The sequence below is a fragment of the Bufo bufo genome, chromosome 2 (genome assembly GCF_905171765.1).
Source record: "Bufo bufo chromosome 2, aBufBuf1.1, whole genome shotgun sequence".
Classification (NCBI taxonomy): Eukaryota; Metazoa; Chordata; class Amphibia; order Anura; family Bufonidae; genus Bufo; species Bufo bufo.
Window position 1 is genome coordinate 417,421,101 of NC_053390.1, and position 16,415 is coordinate 417,437,515.

The 16,415-nt window shown below is 45.8% G+C and overlaps 1 protein-coding gene across 2 annotated transcripts in view; it reads left to right on the forward strand.

The window, feature by feature from the left end:
• Positions 1 to 16,415, forward strand: part of KIAA1958 (KIAA1958 ortholog) — a 195,200-nt gene that overhangs the window by 140,143 nt on the left and 38,642 nt on the right. The gene's annotated exons all lie outside the window — the stretch shown is intronic.

The following is a 16,415-nucleotide window of genomic DNA, read 5'->3' on the forward strand; positions in this document are numbered from 1 at the left end:
AGGAAAAAATCAGAACATGGCTAAAACTCCCCCTGTCACAAATCAACCGCATAGCACTTATAAAAATGACACTACTACCAATGTTATTATACGTATTTAATGCTAGCCCAATTACGATAGAAGATAAGTTTTTTAATAGGTTAGAGACCCTCTTCAATGAACTGATATGGGGCCGCAAACGAGTTAGAATTAAGATACAATATTTGTATAAAGAAGAGGGTGGAATGTCTGTCCCTTTTCTAAAAGGATATTATATAGCTGCCCAATTGAGATGGTGTGTGAGGAATCGAAAGAATAAATGCATTCGGCCTTTTTTTGGGGAGCACTGTAGACCCTGGGCGGATCTTTTTCATATTCTCGAAACTGGTATTTTCAAGAAGAAAACAATAATAAACCCGTTCAGTAGAATGCTTGGGTATATTTGGCAACAAGTTAGATATATGGTTGGAGTATCTGAAGCAGTTCAGTACACCCCATTGTGGGGGAATGCACACTTACCACAAGTTATGCAACTGGGTGATGTTGAATACTGGGAAAAATATGGGATATATTTAATTGCACAGGTTTTCCATAAAGGACAGATTAAGCCCTTAAATGAAATTCTACCAGACATTACATTAGGATTTATTGATAAATTTCGATACGAACAACTACGACACGCTATACACTACACGGAGAATAAGAATTATTTAAATATTGTACGGAACACTTTTTTAGACTTCTGTCAAGATATGACAGTCAATACTTCTATATCACACATTTACGCAAAGTTAAAATATGAACACACTAAAACGATCACACTTAGAGGTGAGGTTAAATGGGAAAAAGATCTACAAAATGGGGAACCCATTCCGTGGAATACCGTGTACAGAAATATTAAAAGATCGACGGTCTCACCCGCCCATGCATGGATTCTTTTGAAAATCATACACCGTCTCTATTACACACCAGCATTACTGCATATCATTTATAAAGACAGAAAACAGAACTGTTATAAATGTAATAAAGACAGAGGAGATTATAAACATTTGCTGTGGGAATGCCCAGGCATAAATGATTATTGGATTAAAATATTCCGGAAATTGCAGGATTGCTCCCCTATGAAGTATGAAGCATGCATTGATTATGTTATCCTGGGCACTCTCCCAGAGACAGATAAAAATAAAACTGAGCAGATACTCTGGTTCCGGGGCATTGCCCTGGCCAAAATAATAATTGTTAAAAATTGGGGCACCATGAAATACCCTAATTTTCAGGAGTGGATGAAGCGGATGAATAGGGTTAAGCAGTATGAACACATTCTTGCTCGAACAGCGGGGAAAAAGGCAGCCTGGTTGCGGATTTGGGGCAACTGGAAACAATGACATTTGGTGTAGATACGGCAGCTCCGCGGAAAAAAGGGGGATGGAGGAGGGGATGGAGGGAGGGATGGGGGGGGGGTTAAAAAATAAGAGGGAAACTTAGTATAAGATGAGATGATGTTACTAAAGTAAATTTAAAAAAAAAAAAAAAAAACATCTTGGCACAAGAGCAGGACTCAAGAAAATTGCAAAAAAAAAAAAAAACACTTTGTAAACTGACTGCTAAGGTTTTAGCTTCAGAAATGCTCAAGTTAAAGAAGCTGCTGTCAGGGATCGGTCTCCCTTGCAGCGGCCACTACAGGTGAAATGTAGTATTACATGCAGGCCATTGAATGACCAATCGCCATCTAATACATGAACGGCTGGGTCCACAAATCGTGGATCTGGAAAACACGGACACGCATTCTGTGGAACGGAACGTCCTGCCCATAATAGAACAGTCCAATCCTTGTCCATAATGCGGACAGGTATGGGATATGTTCTGTGTTTTTGCGGGTGCCGCGGAGCAGACATACGGATGCGGACAGCATTTGTTGCAGCTCCGTTGGGGTGAATGGGTCCACATCTGACCCGCAAAAAAGATGCGGATCGGATGTGGACCAAAAATACATTTGTGTGCATGAGCCCTAACTTAGCGTCCGTCTCCTCTGGCGAATAGAAGAGGATCCCTAGAACTGGACAGCCCTTCATATTCCCTGGGGCAGGGACGCCCGGCCTGCGTCCCTCCAGCTGTTGCGGGACTGCAGCTCCCAGCATGCCTTGACGGTCTACAGCTGTCGGGGCATGCTGGGAGTTGTGGTTTTGCGGCGGATGTGGGGCCGCAGGTTGGGCGTCCCTGCCCTAGGGGTTTATTTTATAAAATAAGTGGAAAAGCCCTTTAATACCAGTGAGTAAGATGTCACATTGCTCCTATAAGCAGGGATGTGATATATTCATTAGAGCTGCTGACCCAACTTCTTTATAGATTGGCTTTTCCCTCCAGTGCCGACTCTTCACTTGTGCGGCAGGTTTGACCTTGTCCTGGATAGCTATATATATATATATGAGAAAGGCTCCAGCATAGAGCCGAAACGTTGCATGTCCTGCTTGGGTAAATAAAGATTTTTTGTATTTAAAAAAAAAACAAAAAAAAACACAACAATAGACAATCACAGTCTGCTTAAACTAATAACACACAAATAATTAAATGTTACCATGTTTTTATTGAACACACCATGTAAACATTCACAGTGCAGGTGGAAAAAGTATCTGAACCCCTAGACTAATGACATCTCCAAGAGCTAATTGGAGTGAGGTGTCAACCAACTGGAGTCCAATCAATGAGATGAGATTGGAGGTGTTGGTTACAGCTGCCCTGCCCTATAAAAAACACACACCACATCTGGGTTTGCTTTTCACAAGAAGCATTGCATGATGTGAATGATGACTCGCACAAAAGAGCTCTCAGAAGCAGGGCTGTGGAGTCGAGGAGTCGGAGGCAATTTTGGGTACCTGGAGTCGAAGTCGGCAAAAAATTAACCGACTCCGACTCCTACTAGATTTAAATTGGAATAAAAAATAAAAAGTTTAAGTTTAAATGTCCAAATTCACAAAAAGTTATAATTAATTACCGTATTTTTCGCCCTATAAGACGCACCTGCCCATAAGACGCACCTAGTTTTTTGAGGAGGAAAATAAGAAAGACATTTTTTTTAACCAAAAGGTGTGCTTTTGGTGGGTTTTGAACTAATGGTGGTCTGTGGATGACACTATTATGGGGGATCTGTGGCTGGCACTGTTATGGGGGCATCTGTGGATGGCACTGTTATGGGGTCATCTGTGGATGGCACTGTTATGGGGGCATCTGTGGATGGCACTGTTATGGGGGCCTCTGTGGATGGCACTGTTATGGGGCATCTGTGGATGGCACTGTTATGGGGGCATCTGTGGATGGCACTGTTATAGGGGCATCTGTGGATGACACTGTTATAGGGGCATCTGTGGGTGGCACTGTTATGGGGGCATCTGTGGGTGGCACTGTTATGGGGGATCATTGTGGGGGCATCTGTGGATGACACATACAGTACAGACCAAAAGTTTGGACACACCTTCTCATTCAAAGAGTTTTCTTTATTTTCATGACTATGAAAATTGTAGATTCACACTGAAGGCATCAAAACTATGAATTAACACATGTGGAATTATATACATAACAAACAAGTGTGAAACAACTGAAAATATGTCATATTCTAGGTTCTTCAAAGTAGCCACCTTTTGCTTTGATTACTGCTTTGCACACTCTTGGCATTCTCTTGATGAGCTTCAAGAGGTAGTCCCCTGAAATGGTTTTCACTTCACAGGTGTGCCCTGTCAGGTTTAATAAGTGGGATTTCTTGCCTTATAAATGGGGTTGGGACCATCAGTTGCGTTGAGGAGAAGTCAGGTGGATACACAGCTGATAGTCCTACTGAATAGACTGTTAGAATTTGTATTATGGCAAGAAAAAAGCAGCTAAGTAAAGAAAAACGAGTGGCCATCATTACTTTAAGAAATGAAGGTCAGTCAGTCAGCCGAAAAATTGGGAAAACTTTGAAAGTAAGGGCTATTTGACCATGAAGGAGAGTGATGGGGTGCTGCGCCAGATGACCTGGCCTCCAGTCACCGGACCTAAACCCAATCGAGATGGTTTGGGGTGAGCTGAACCGCAGAGTGAAGGCAAAAGGGCCAACAAGTGTTAAGCATCTCTGGGAACTCCTTCAAGACTGTTGGAAGACCATTTCAGGGGACTACCTCTTGAAGCTCATCAAGAGAATGCCAAGAGTGTGCAAAGCAGTAATCAAAGCAAAAGGTGGCTAATTTGAAGAACCTAGAATATGACATATTTTCTGTTGTTTCACACTTGTTTGTTATGTATATAATTCCACATGTGTTAATTCATAGTTTTGATGCCTTCATAGTCATGAAAATAAAGAAAACTCTGTGAATGAGAAGGTGTGTCCAAACTTTTGGTCTGTACTGTATATAGCATCTTATCTTATGTGTCATCCACAGATCCCCCCCATAACAGTGTCCCTGTGTAGTGAATGGGGGCCGGCATCTGTTTCTGTAATGGCAGCGGGGCCCGGTGCTTGCTTCATTCATTCATAAAGTGGGCGAAGAAGGCGAGTGACGTAGTGAGCTACGCTACGAGCGCCCACCCGGCCTCCTGACTGCCAAGAAGTTAGTAGTAAGTAGTACAGCGCTAGATTTAAGATGATTGGAATACTTTACCAATACCCACAAGTTAGATATGATTACCGTATACTACAGTGAGCGGGGCCCGGTGTAGTAGAATACAGTGACTGCACCGGGCCCCGCTGCCATTACAGAAACAGATGCCGGCCCCCAGCCCCTCCTCCCTCTCAGCCTATTCACCGGATGGTCGCAGCATTCGCCCCCATAAGACGCACTGCTATTTTTCCCCCACTTTTGCGAAAAATACGGTACTTCTCTACTGTAAGAATAAAGGCCAATGCATGCAGTGCGTCACGTTACCGCAAAACGAACACGTTAAAGGGCTTCTGTCACCCCACTAAAGTCTTTTTTTTTTTTTTTGGCTACTTAAATTCCTTATACTGCGATATATCAATCTATAATGCTCTTACTCATTTTCGCGGGATTTGAATTGCAGACAGGGCCAGTCAGAGGACGAGCGCGTTCGCTGGCCCTGTCAATCAACATGAGGAGGGGGCGTCTCTATGAGAGGAGGATACGGCTGCTACCAGCAAGTAGCCGCCCTACTTGCTGGTAGAGAGGTAATTTACATATTATAAAAGTCAGTTTTTTTATTAAACTACTGAACGAAAATGAGTAAGAGCATTATAGATGATCTATCGCAGTATGAGGAATTTAAGTAGCCAAAAAAAAAAAAAAATGACTTTAGTGGGGTGACAGAAGCCCTTTAAGTGACCATGAAGAAGCATGATTTTCATATGCTTCACTATATGGCACGCAACGCACAGTTAAGGAGCGGCAATACTTTCCATTGTGTTGTGTTCCGCTGTTACAGGGAACGCAACGCCCATGGTTAACCTAGCCTCTCACTGATAACTGATTAAGTAAATATGTTTTTTGCAGGACTAGAGACACTTGTATAACTGAAGGGAATGGGTAGTCAATAGCTCAAGACTGAAGCTGTAAACCATTTGAAAAACTGCTGTCATTCAGCTAAGGCTATAAAAACTTGTAAACTCAGATTGTTAGCTTAAACTTTAAACATAACTATGGGATTCTACTAGGGAAATCATGTTTTAAATAAATGCCCCTTCCTGGATCCTCCCACTGCCCTATCTTCAGCAGAAGATCAGCACACAAAGGAGAAGGCAGCAGCTTCCTAGCCAGTAGTTCTGTGGTAATGACATGTATGTTGCCTTTCTTTCCTTCAAGGAATGTATAAAATACATTTGAATATTAAATACAGAGGAGTCGGGGAGTCGGAGTCGGAAGTATCTACCGACTCCACAGCCCTGCTCAGAAGACCTACGATTAAGAATTGTTGACTTGCATGAAGCTGGAAAGGGTTATAAAAGTATCTCCAAAAGCCTCGCTGTCCATCAGTCCACAGTAAGACAAATTGTCTATAAATGGAGAAAGTTCAGCACGGATGCTACTCTCCCTAGGAGTGGCCGTCCTGTAAAGATGACTGCAAGAGCACAGCGCAGACTGCTCAATGAGGTAAAGAAGAATCCTAGAGTGTCAGCTAAAGACTTACAAAAGTCTCTGGCATATGCTAACATCCCTGTTAGCAAATCTACGATACGTAAAACACTAAACAAGAATGGATTTCATGGGAGGATACCACAGAGGAAGCCACTGCTGTCCAAAAAAACCATTGCTGCACGTTTACAGTTTGCACAAGAGCACCTGGATGTTCCACAGCAGTACTGGCAAAATATTCTGTGGACAGATGAAACCAAAGTTGAGTTGTTTGGAAGAAATACACAACACTATGTGTGGAGAAAAAGAGGCACAGCACACCAACATCAAAACCTCATCCCAACTGTGAAGTATTGTGGTGGGGGCATCATGGTTTGGGGCTGCTTTGCTGCGTCAGGGCCTGGACGGATTGCTATCATCGAAGGAAAAATGAATTCCCAAGTTTATCAAGACATTTTGCAGGAGAACTTAAGGCCATCTGTCCAGCAGCTGAAGCTCAACAGAAGATGGGTGTTGAAACAGGACAAAGAGCCAAAGCGTAGAAGTAAATCAACAACAGAATGGCTTAAACAGAAGAAAATACGCCTTCTGGAGTGGCCCAGTCAGAGTCCTAACCTCAACCCGATTGAGATTCTGTGGCATGACCTCAAGAAAGCGATTCACACCAGACATCCCAAGAATATTGCTGAACTGAAACTGTTCTATAAAGAGGAATGGTCAAGAATTACTCCTGACCGTTGTGCACGTCTGATCTGCAACTACAGGAAACGTTTGGTTGAAGTTATTGCTCCAAAGGAGGTTCAACCAGTTATTAAATCCAAGGGTTCACATACTTTTTCCACCTGCACTGTGAATGCTTACATGGTGGGTTCAATAAAAACATGGTAACATTTAATTCTTTGTGTGTTATTAGTTTAAGCAGACTGTGATTGTCTATTGTTGTGACTTAGATGAAGATCAGATCACATTTTATGACCAATTTGTGCAGAAATCCATATCATTCCAAAGGGTTCACATACTTTTTCTTGCAACTGTATTGGCTTTTAGAGTTGTTCAAACTGCCCATATACATTCAATGAAATTGGCCGATGGATGAAAGGTCTTTGAATGAAATATCTTTTGTCCGACTATCAAACAAAAATATTAAATGTGGACGACCACTTTTCAAACTACAATGGACTATCATCTGTCAGCTAAAATAATCATTCATTTCAACAAACGACTATTTTAGTTGAAATTGTTCATTTTTGTCAACTTTAGACTAATGTGTATTGCCACCTTCAGTTCTATTGAATATCCAAGACATTTTGGACATTTGTATGCATTCAAGTTTGTAGGAACAAATCAAAGTCCATAAAGGCATGGTGGGTTGAGTATGGTGTAGAAGAACCTGACTGGCTCGCACAGAGCCCTAACATCAACTCCATTGAACACCTTTGGAATTAACTAGAAGGGAGATTGCAAGCAACTCCTTGTCCAACATTGGTGTCTGACTCACAAATGCTCTTCTAGATGAATGGGCAAAACTTCCCACAGACAAAAAGGTGAAAGGCTTCCCAGAAGCTGAATTAGCTGCAAAGTGGGAACTCCATATTAAAGCCTATGTATTTAGAATGGGATGTCATAGAAGCTGGATGTGTAATAATACTTTTGTCCACAAAGTGTGTGTTGGTGGTTACCTTGAATTTAAAATGTTGTGCTGATGTTTCAGACTGCAATGTCCTTTACTTAACCCCTAAGTGACCAGCCTGTTTTGGGCCTGACTGACCAAGCGTTTTTCTTCCTTTTTTCATCGTTGCGTTCCAAGAGCTATAAGTTTTTTATTTTTCTATAGCTTCTTGTCTTCCGGTAAGTCTCCGTCTTCTCGTCCTGTCTTCTCTTCCTTTCTTGTGCAGGAGACGGATCATCATGAATGACGTCACCGCCTCCTGCAAAAGAAAGCTCTGCCTGGCCGTCTTCACTTACAACGCAAGCGCACTATGCTGAATCGTAGTGCACATGCGTGGGATTGCCGGCCACTCTCTGCAGTGTACCGACTTCTATGTGAAGCCTGTACTGACTCCTGCACAGCACGATGTAAGCGCTGTGCAGGAGTGACAGCATAGCGATCAGCCACAGAGGCTGATCGCTATGCTGTGCATGTCCCAGGGGGCACTTTGGATGGCACAATGGGAGCACTGGATGGCACAATGGGGGCACTGGATGTCACAAGGGGGCAATGGATGTCACAAGGGGCAATGGATGGCAAACAGGGGGTACTGGATGACACAATGTGGGAACTGGATGGCACAAGAGGGGAACTGGATGGCAGAATGGGGCACTGGATGGCACAATGGGGCAATGGATGGCACAATGGCACTGTATGACATAAGGGGGCACTGGATGGCACAAGAGGGCACTGGATGGCACAAGGGGGCAATGGATGGCACAATGGGGCACTGGATGGCAAATAGGGGCACTGGATGGCACAAGGGGCAATGGATGGCACAAGAGGGTAATGGATGGCACAATGGGGGCACTGGATGGCAAACAGGGGCACTGGATGGCACAAGGGGGGCAATGGATGGCAGAATCGAGGTACTGTAGATGTCATTGTTATGGGGGCACTGTCGATGTCACTGTTATGTGGGCACTGTGGATGTCACTGTTATGGGGGCACTGTGGACCTCACTGTTATGGACGCACTGTGGATGTCACTGTTATGGGGGCGCTGTTGACATCACTGTTATTGGGGCGCTGTTGACATCACTGTTATGGGGGCGCTGTTGACATCACTGTTATGGGGGCGCTGTTGACATCACTGTTATGGGGGCGCTGTTGACATCACTGTTATGGGGGCGCTGTTGACGTCACTGTTATGGGGGCGCTGTGGATGTCACTGTTATGGACGCTCTGTGGATGTCACTGTTATGGACGCACCGTTTAGGTTTTGCGGTCTGCAAGTTCCACTAAATAAGGTTACTGTCCGTCTGCGATTCACTTTTTTTTTTTTGCTGTCCCATTGAGTTCTATGGGTTTTAGATCTGCATTATGAGGACCAGAATAGGACATGTTCTATCTTTCGCAGAACTGACATACAAATGTGGAAAGCACATGGACGTCATCAGTGTGTTTTTTACATCCATATGTTATTTCCAGTAAAGACAGAACATGAATTCTGGTCCTCAAAATGATCATAGAAGATGGAATTAGATACACACTTCAGCAGGCAGTATCGCACACAACAGGCTCTGTATCAGGCACACATGCATGTTAGGATTAGATGCAGATGTGTTTGGACGTGCTTGCTGCTTCCAGCTGTTTATCACACTCTGGAGATGGTGAGGGAAGAGCCTGTGGACGGTCAGTGATGAGTTTAGATACACAGCTCAGCAGGCTGTATCACACAGGATAGGATTAGATACAGATGTGTTTGGGTGTGCTTGCTGATTCCAGCTGTTTATCACACTCTGGAGATGGTGAAGGAAGAGCCTGTGGACGGTCAGTGATGAGTTTAGATACACAGCTCAGCAGGCTGTATCACACAGGATAGGATTAGATACAGATGTGTTTGGGTGTGCTTGCTGCTTCCAGCTGTTTATCACACTCTGGAGATGGTGAGGGAAGAGCCTGGGGACGGTCAGTGATGAGTTTAGATACACAGCTCAGCAGGCTGTATCACACAGGATAGGATTAGATACAGATGTGTTTGGACGTGCTTGCTGCTTCCAGCTGTTTATCACACTCTGGAGATGGTGAAGGAAGAGCCTGTGGACGGTCAGTGATGAGTTTAGATACACAGCTCAGCAGGCTGTATCACACAGGATAGGATTAGATACAGATGTGTTTGGGTGTGCTTGCTGCTTCCAGCTGTTTATCACACTCTGGAGATGGTGAGGGAAGAGCCTGGGGACGGTCAGTGATGAGTTTAGATACACAGCTCAGCAGGCTGTATCACACAGGATAGGATTAGATACAGATGTGTTTGGACGTGCTTGCTGCTTCCAGCTGTTTATCACACTCTGGAGATGGTGAGGGAAGAGCCTGGGGACGGTCAGTGATGAGTTTAGATACACAGCTCAGTAGGCTGTATCACACAGGATAGGATTAGATACAGATGTGTTTGGGTGTGCTTGCTGCTTCCAGCTGTTTATCACACTCTGGAGATGGTGAGGGAAGAGCCTGGGGACGGTCAGTGATGAGTTTAGATACACAGCTCAGCAGGCTGTATCACACAGGATAGGATTAGATACAGATGTGTTTGGACGTGCTTGCTGCTTCCAGCTGTTTATCACACTCTGGAGATGGTGAGGGAAGAGCCTGGGGACGGTCAGTGATGAGTTTAGATACACAGCTCAGCAGGCTGTATCACACAGGATAGGATTAGATACAGATGTGTTTGGACGTGCTTGCTGCTTCCAGCTGTTTATCACACTCTGGAGATGGTGAGGGAAGAGCCTGGGGATGGTCAGTGATGAGTTTAGATACACAGCTCAGCAGGCTGTATCACACGTGATAGGATTAGATACAGATGTGTTTGGGTGTGCTTGCTGCTTCCAGCTGTTTATCACACTCTGGAGATGGTGAGGGAAGAGCCTGGAGACGGTCAGTGATGAGTTTAGATACACAGCTCAGCAGGCTGTATCACACAGGATAGGATTAGATACAGATGTGTCTGGATGTGCTTGCTGCTTCCAGCTGTTTATCACACTCTGGAGATGGTGAGGGAAGAGCCTGGGGATGGTCAGTGATGAGTTTAGATACACAGCTCAGCAGGCTGTATCACACAGGATAGGATTAGATACAGATGTGTTTGGGTGTGCTTGCTGCTTCCAGCTGTTTATCACACTCTGGAGATGGAGAGGGAAGAGCCTGGGGACGGTCAGTGATGAGTTTAGATACACAGCTCAGCAGGCTGTATCACACAGGATAGGATTAGATACAGATGTGTTTGGGTGTGCTTGCTGCTTCCAGCTGTTTATCACACTCTGGAGATGGAGAGGGAAGAGCCTGGGGACGGTCAGTGATGAGTTTAGATACACAGCTCAGCAGGCTGTATCACACAGGATAGGATTAGATACAGATGTGTTTGGGTGTGCTTGCTGCTTCCAGCTGTTTATCACACTCTGGAGATGGTGAAGGAAGAGCCTGGAGACGGTCAGTGATGAGTTTAGATACACAGCTCAGCAGGCTGTATCACACAGGATAGGATTAGATACAGATGTGTTTGGGTGTGCTTGCTGCTTCCAGCTGTTTATCACACTCTGGAGATGGTGAGGGAAGAGCCTGGGGACGGTCAGTGATGAGTTTAGATACACAGCTCAGCAGGCTGTATCACACAGGATAGGATTAGATACAGATGTGTTTGGGTGTGCTTGCTGCTTCCAGCTGTTTATCACACTCTGGAGATGGTGAGGGAAGAGCCTGGGGACGGTCAGTGATGAGTTTAGATACACAGCTCAGCAGGCTGTATCACATAGGATAGGATTAGATACAGATGTGTTTGGGTGTGCTTGCTGCTTCCAGCTGTTTATCACACTCTGGAGATGGTGAGGGAAGAGCCTGGGGACGGTCAGTGATGAGTTTAGATACACAGCTCAGCAGGCTGTATCACACAGGATAGGATTAGATACAGATGTGTTTGGGTGTGCTTGCTGCTTCCAGCTGTTTATCACACTCTGGAGATGGTGAGGGAAGAGCCTGGGGACGGTCAGTGATGAGTTTAGATACACAGCTCAGCAGGCTGTATCACACAGGATAGGATTAGATACAGATGTGTTTGGGTGTGCTTGCTGCTTCCAGCTGTTTATCACACTCTGGACATGGTGAGGGAAGAGCCTGGGGACGGTCAGTGATGAGTTTAGATACACAGCTCAGCAGGCTGTATCACACAGGACAGGATTAGATACAGATGTGTTTGGACGTGCTTGCTGCTTCCAGCTGTTTATCACACTCTGGAGATGGTGAGGGAAGAGCCTGGAGACGGTCAGTGATGAGTTTAGATACACAGCTCAGCATGCTGTATCACACAAGATAGGATTAGATACAGATGTGTTTGGGTGTGCTTGCTGCTTCCAGCTGTTTATCACACTCTGGAGATGGTGAGGGAAGAGCCTGGAGACGGTCAGTGATGAGTTTAGATACACAGCTCAGCAGGCTGTATCACACAGGATAGGATTAGATACAGATGTGTTTGGGTGTGCTTGCTGCTTCCAGCTGTTTATCACACTCTGGAGATGGTGAGGGAAGAGCCTGGAGACGGTCAGTGATGAGTTTAGATACACAGCTCAGCAGGCTGTATCACACAGGATAGGATTAGATACAGATGTGTTTGGGTGTGCTTGCTGCTTCCAGCTGTTTATCACACTCTGGAGATGGAGAGGGAAGAGCCCGTTGACGGTCAGTGATGAGTTTAGATACACAGCTCAGCAGGCTGTATCACACAGGATAGGATTAGATACAGATGTGTTTGGGTGTGCTTGCTGCTTCCAGCTGTTTATCACACTCTGGAGATGGTGAGGGAAGAGCCTGTGGACGGTCAGTGATGAGTTTAGATACACAGCTCAGCAGGCTGTATCACACAGGATAGGATTAGATACAGATGTGTCTGGGTGTGCTTGCTGCTTCCAGCTGTTTATCACACTCTGGAGATGGAGAGGGAAGAGCCTGGGGACGGTCAGTGATGAGATTAGATACACAGCTCAGCAGGCTGTATCACACAGGATAGGATTAGATACAGATGTGTTTGGGTGTGCTTGCTGCTTCCAGCTGTTTATCACACTCTGGAGATGGTGAGGGAAGAGCCTGGGGACGGTCAGTGATGAGTTTAGATACACAGCTCAGCAGGCTGTATCACACAGGATAGGATTAGATACAGATGTGTCTGGGTGTGCTTGCTGCTTCCAGCTGTTTATCACACTCTGGAGATGGTGAGGGAAGAGCCTGGGGACGGTCAGTGATGAGTTTAGATACACAGCTCAGCAGGCTGTATCACACAGGATAGGATTAGATACAGATGTGTTTGGGTGTGCTTGCTGCTTCCAGCTGTTTATCACACTCTGGAGATGGTGAGGGAAGAGCCTGGGGACGGTCAGTGATGAGTTTAGATACACAGCTCAGCAGGCTGTATCACACAGGATAGGATTAGATACAGATGTGTTTGGGTGTGCTTGCTGCTTCCAGCTGTTTATCACACTCTGGAGATGGTGAGGGAAGAGCCTGGAGACGGTCAGTGATGAGTTTAGATACACAGCTCAGCAGGCTGTATCACACAGGATAGGATTAGATACAGCTGTGTCTGGGTGTGCTTGCTGCTTCCAGCTGTTTATCACACTCTGGAGATGGTGAGGGAAGAGCCTGGAGACGGTCAGTGATGAGTTTAGATACACAGCTCAGCAGGCTGTATCACACAGGATAGGATTAGATACAGATGTGTCTGGATGTGCTTGCTGCTTCCAGCTGTTTATCACACTCTGGAGATGGAGAGGGAAGAGCCCGTTGACGGTCAGTGATGAGTTTAGATACACAGCTCAGCAGGCTGTATCACACAGGATAGGATTAGATACAGATGTGTTTGGGTGTGCTTGCTGCTTCCAGCTGTTTATCACACTCTGGAGATGGAGAGGGAAGAGCCTGGGGACGGTCAGTGATGAGATTAGATACACAGCTCAGCAGGCTGTATCACACAGGATAGGATTAGATACAGATGTGTTTGGGTGTGCTTGCTGCTTCCAGCTGTTTATCACACTCTGGAGATGGTGAGGGAAGAGCCTGTGGACGGTCAGTGATGAGTTTAGATACACAGCTCAGCAGGCTGTATCACACAGGATAGGATTAGATACAGATGTGTCTGGGTGTGCTTGCTGCTTCCAGCTGTTTATCACACTCTGGAGATGGTGAGGGAAGAGCCTGGGGACGGTCAGTGATGAGTTTAGATACACAGCTCAGCAGGCTGTATCACACAGGATAGGATTAGATACAGATGTGTTTGGGTGTGCTTGCTGCTTCCAGCTGTTTATCACACTCTGGAGATGGTGAAGGAAGAGCCTGGGGACGGTCAGTGATGAGTTTAGATACACAGCTCAGCAGGCTGTATCACACAGGATAGGATTAGATACAGATGTGTTTGGGTGTGCTTGCTGCTTCCAGCTGTTTATCACACTCTGGACATGGTGAGGGAAGAGCCTGGGGACGGTCAGTGATGAGTTTAGATACACAGCTCAGCAGGCTGTATCACACAGGACAGGATTAGATACAGATGTGTTTGGACGTGCTTGCTGCTTCCAGCTGTTTATCACACTCTGGAGATGGTGAGGGAAGAGCCTGGGGACGGTCAGTGATGAGTTTAGATACACAGCTCAGCATGCTGTATCACACAAGATAGGATTAGATACAGATGTGTTTGGGTGTGCTTGCTGCTTCCAGCTGTTTATCACACTCTGGAGATGGTGAGGGAAGAGCCTGGAGACGGTCAGTGATGAGTTTAGATACACAGCTCAGCAGGCTGTATCACACAGGATAGGATTAGATACAGATGTGTTTGGGTGTGCTTGCTGCTTCCAGCTGTTTATCACACTCTGGAGATGGTGAGGGAAGAGCCTGGAGACGGTCAGTGATGAGTTTAGATACACAGCTCAGCAGGCTGTATCACACAGGATAGGATTAGATACAGATGTGTCTGGATGTGCTTGCTGCTTCCAGCTGTTTATCACACTCTGGAGATGGAGAGGGAAGAGCCTGGGGACGGTCAGTGATGAGATTAGATACACAGCTCAGCAGGCTGTATCACACAGGACAGGATTAGATACAGATGTGTTTGGACGTGCTTGCTGCTTCCAGCTGTTTATCACACTCTGGAGATGGTGAGGGAAGAGCCTGGAGACGGTCAGTGATGAGTTTAGATACACAGCTCAGCATGCTGTATCACACAAGATAGGATTAGATACAGATGTGTTTGGGTGTGCTTGCTGCTTCCAGCTGTTTATCACACTCTGGAGATGGTGAGGGAAGAGCCTGGAGACGGTCAGTGATGAGTTTAGATACACAGCTCAGCAGGCTGTATCACACAGGATAGGATTAGATACAGATGTGTTTGGGTGTGCTTGCTGCTTCCAGCTGTTTATCACACTCTGGAGATGGTGAGGGAAGAGCCTGGGGACGGTCAGTGATGGGATTAGATACACAGCTCAGCAGGCTGTATCACACAGGATAGGATTAGATACAGATGTGTTTGGGTGTGCTTGCTGCTTCCAGCTGTTTATCACACTCTGGAGATGGTGAGGGAAGAGCCTGGAGACGGTCAGTGATGAGTTTAGATACACAGCTCAGCAGGCTGTATCACACAGGATAGGATTAGATACAGATGTGTCTGGATGTGCTTGCTGCTTCCAGCTGTTTATCACACTCTGGAGATGGAGAGGGAAGAGCCCGTTGACGGTCAGTGATGAGTTTAGATACACAGCTCAGCAGGCTGTATCACACAGGATAGGATTAGATACAGATGTGTTTGGGTGTGCTTGCTGCTTCCAGCTGTTTATCACACTCTGGAGATGGAGAGGGAAGAGCCTGGGGACGGTCAGTGATGAGATTAGATACACAGCTCAGCAGGCTGTATCACACAGGATAGGATTAGATACAGATGTGTTTGGGTGTGCTTGCTGCTTCCAGCTGTTTATCACACTCTGGAGATGGTGAGGGAAGAGCCTGTGGACGGTCAGTGATGAGTTTAGATACACAGCTCAGCAGGCTGTATCACACAGGATAGGATTAGATACAGATGTGTCTGGGTGTGCTTGCTGCTTCCAGCTGTTTATCACACTCTGGAGATGGTGAGGGAAGAGCCTGGGGACGGTCAGTGATGAGTTTAGATACACAGCTCAGCAGGCTGTATCACACAGGATAGGATTAGATACAGATGTGTTTGGGTGTGCTTGCTGCTTCCAGCTGTTTATCACACTCTGGAGATGGTGAGGGAAGAGCCTGGAGACGGTCAGTGATGAGTTTAGATACACAGCTCAGCAGGCTGTATCACACAGGATAGGATTAGATACAGATGTGTTTGGGTGTGCTTGCTGCTTCCAGCTGTTTATCACACTCTGGAGATGGTGAGGGAAGAGCCTGGAGACGGTCAGTGATGAGTTTAGATACACAGCTCAGCAGGCTGTATCACACAGGATAGGATTAGATACAGATGTGTCTGGATGTGCTTGCTGCTTCCAGCTGTTTATCACACTCTGGAGATGGAGAGGGAAGAGCCCGTTGACGGTCAGTGATGAGTTTAGATACACAGCTCAGCAGGCTGTATCACACAGGATAGGATTAGATACAGATGTGTTTGGGTGTGCTTGCTGCTTCCAGCTGTTTATCACACTCTGGAGATGGAGAGGGAAGAGCCTGGGGACG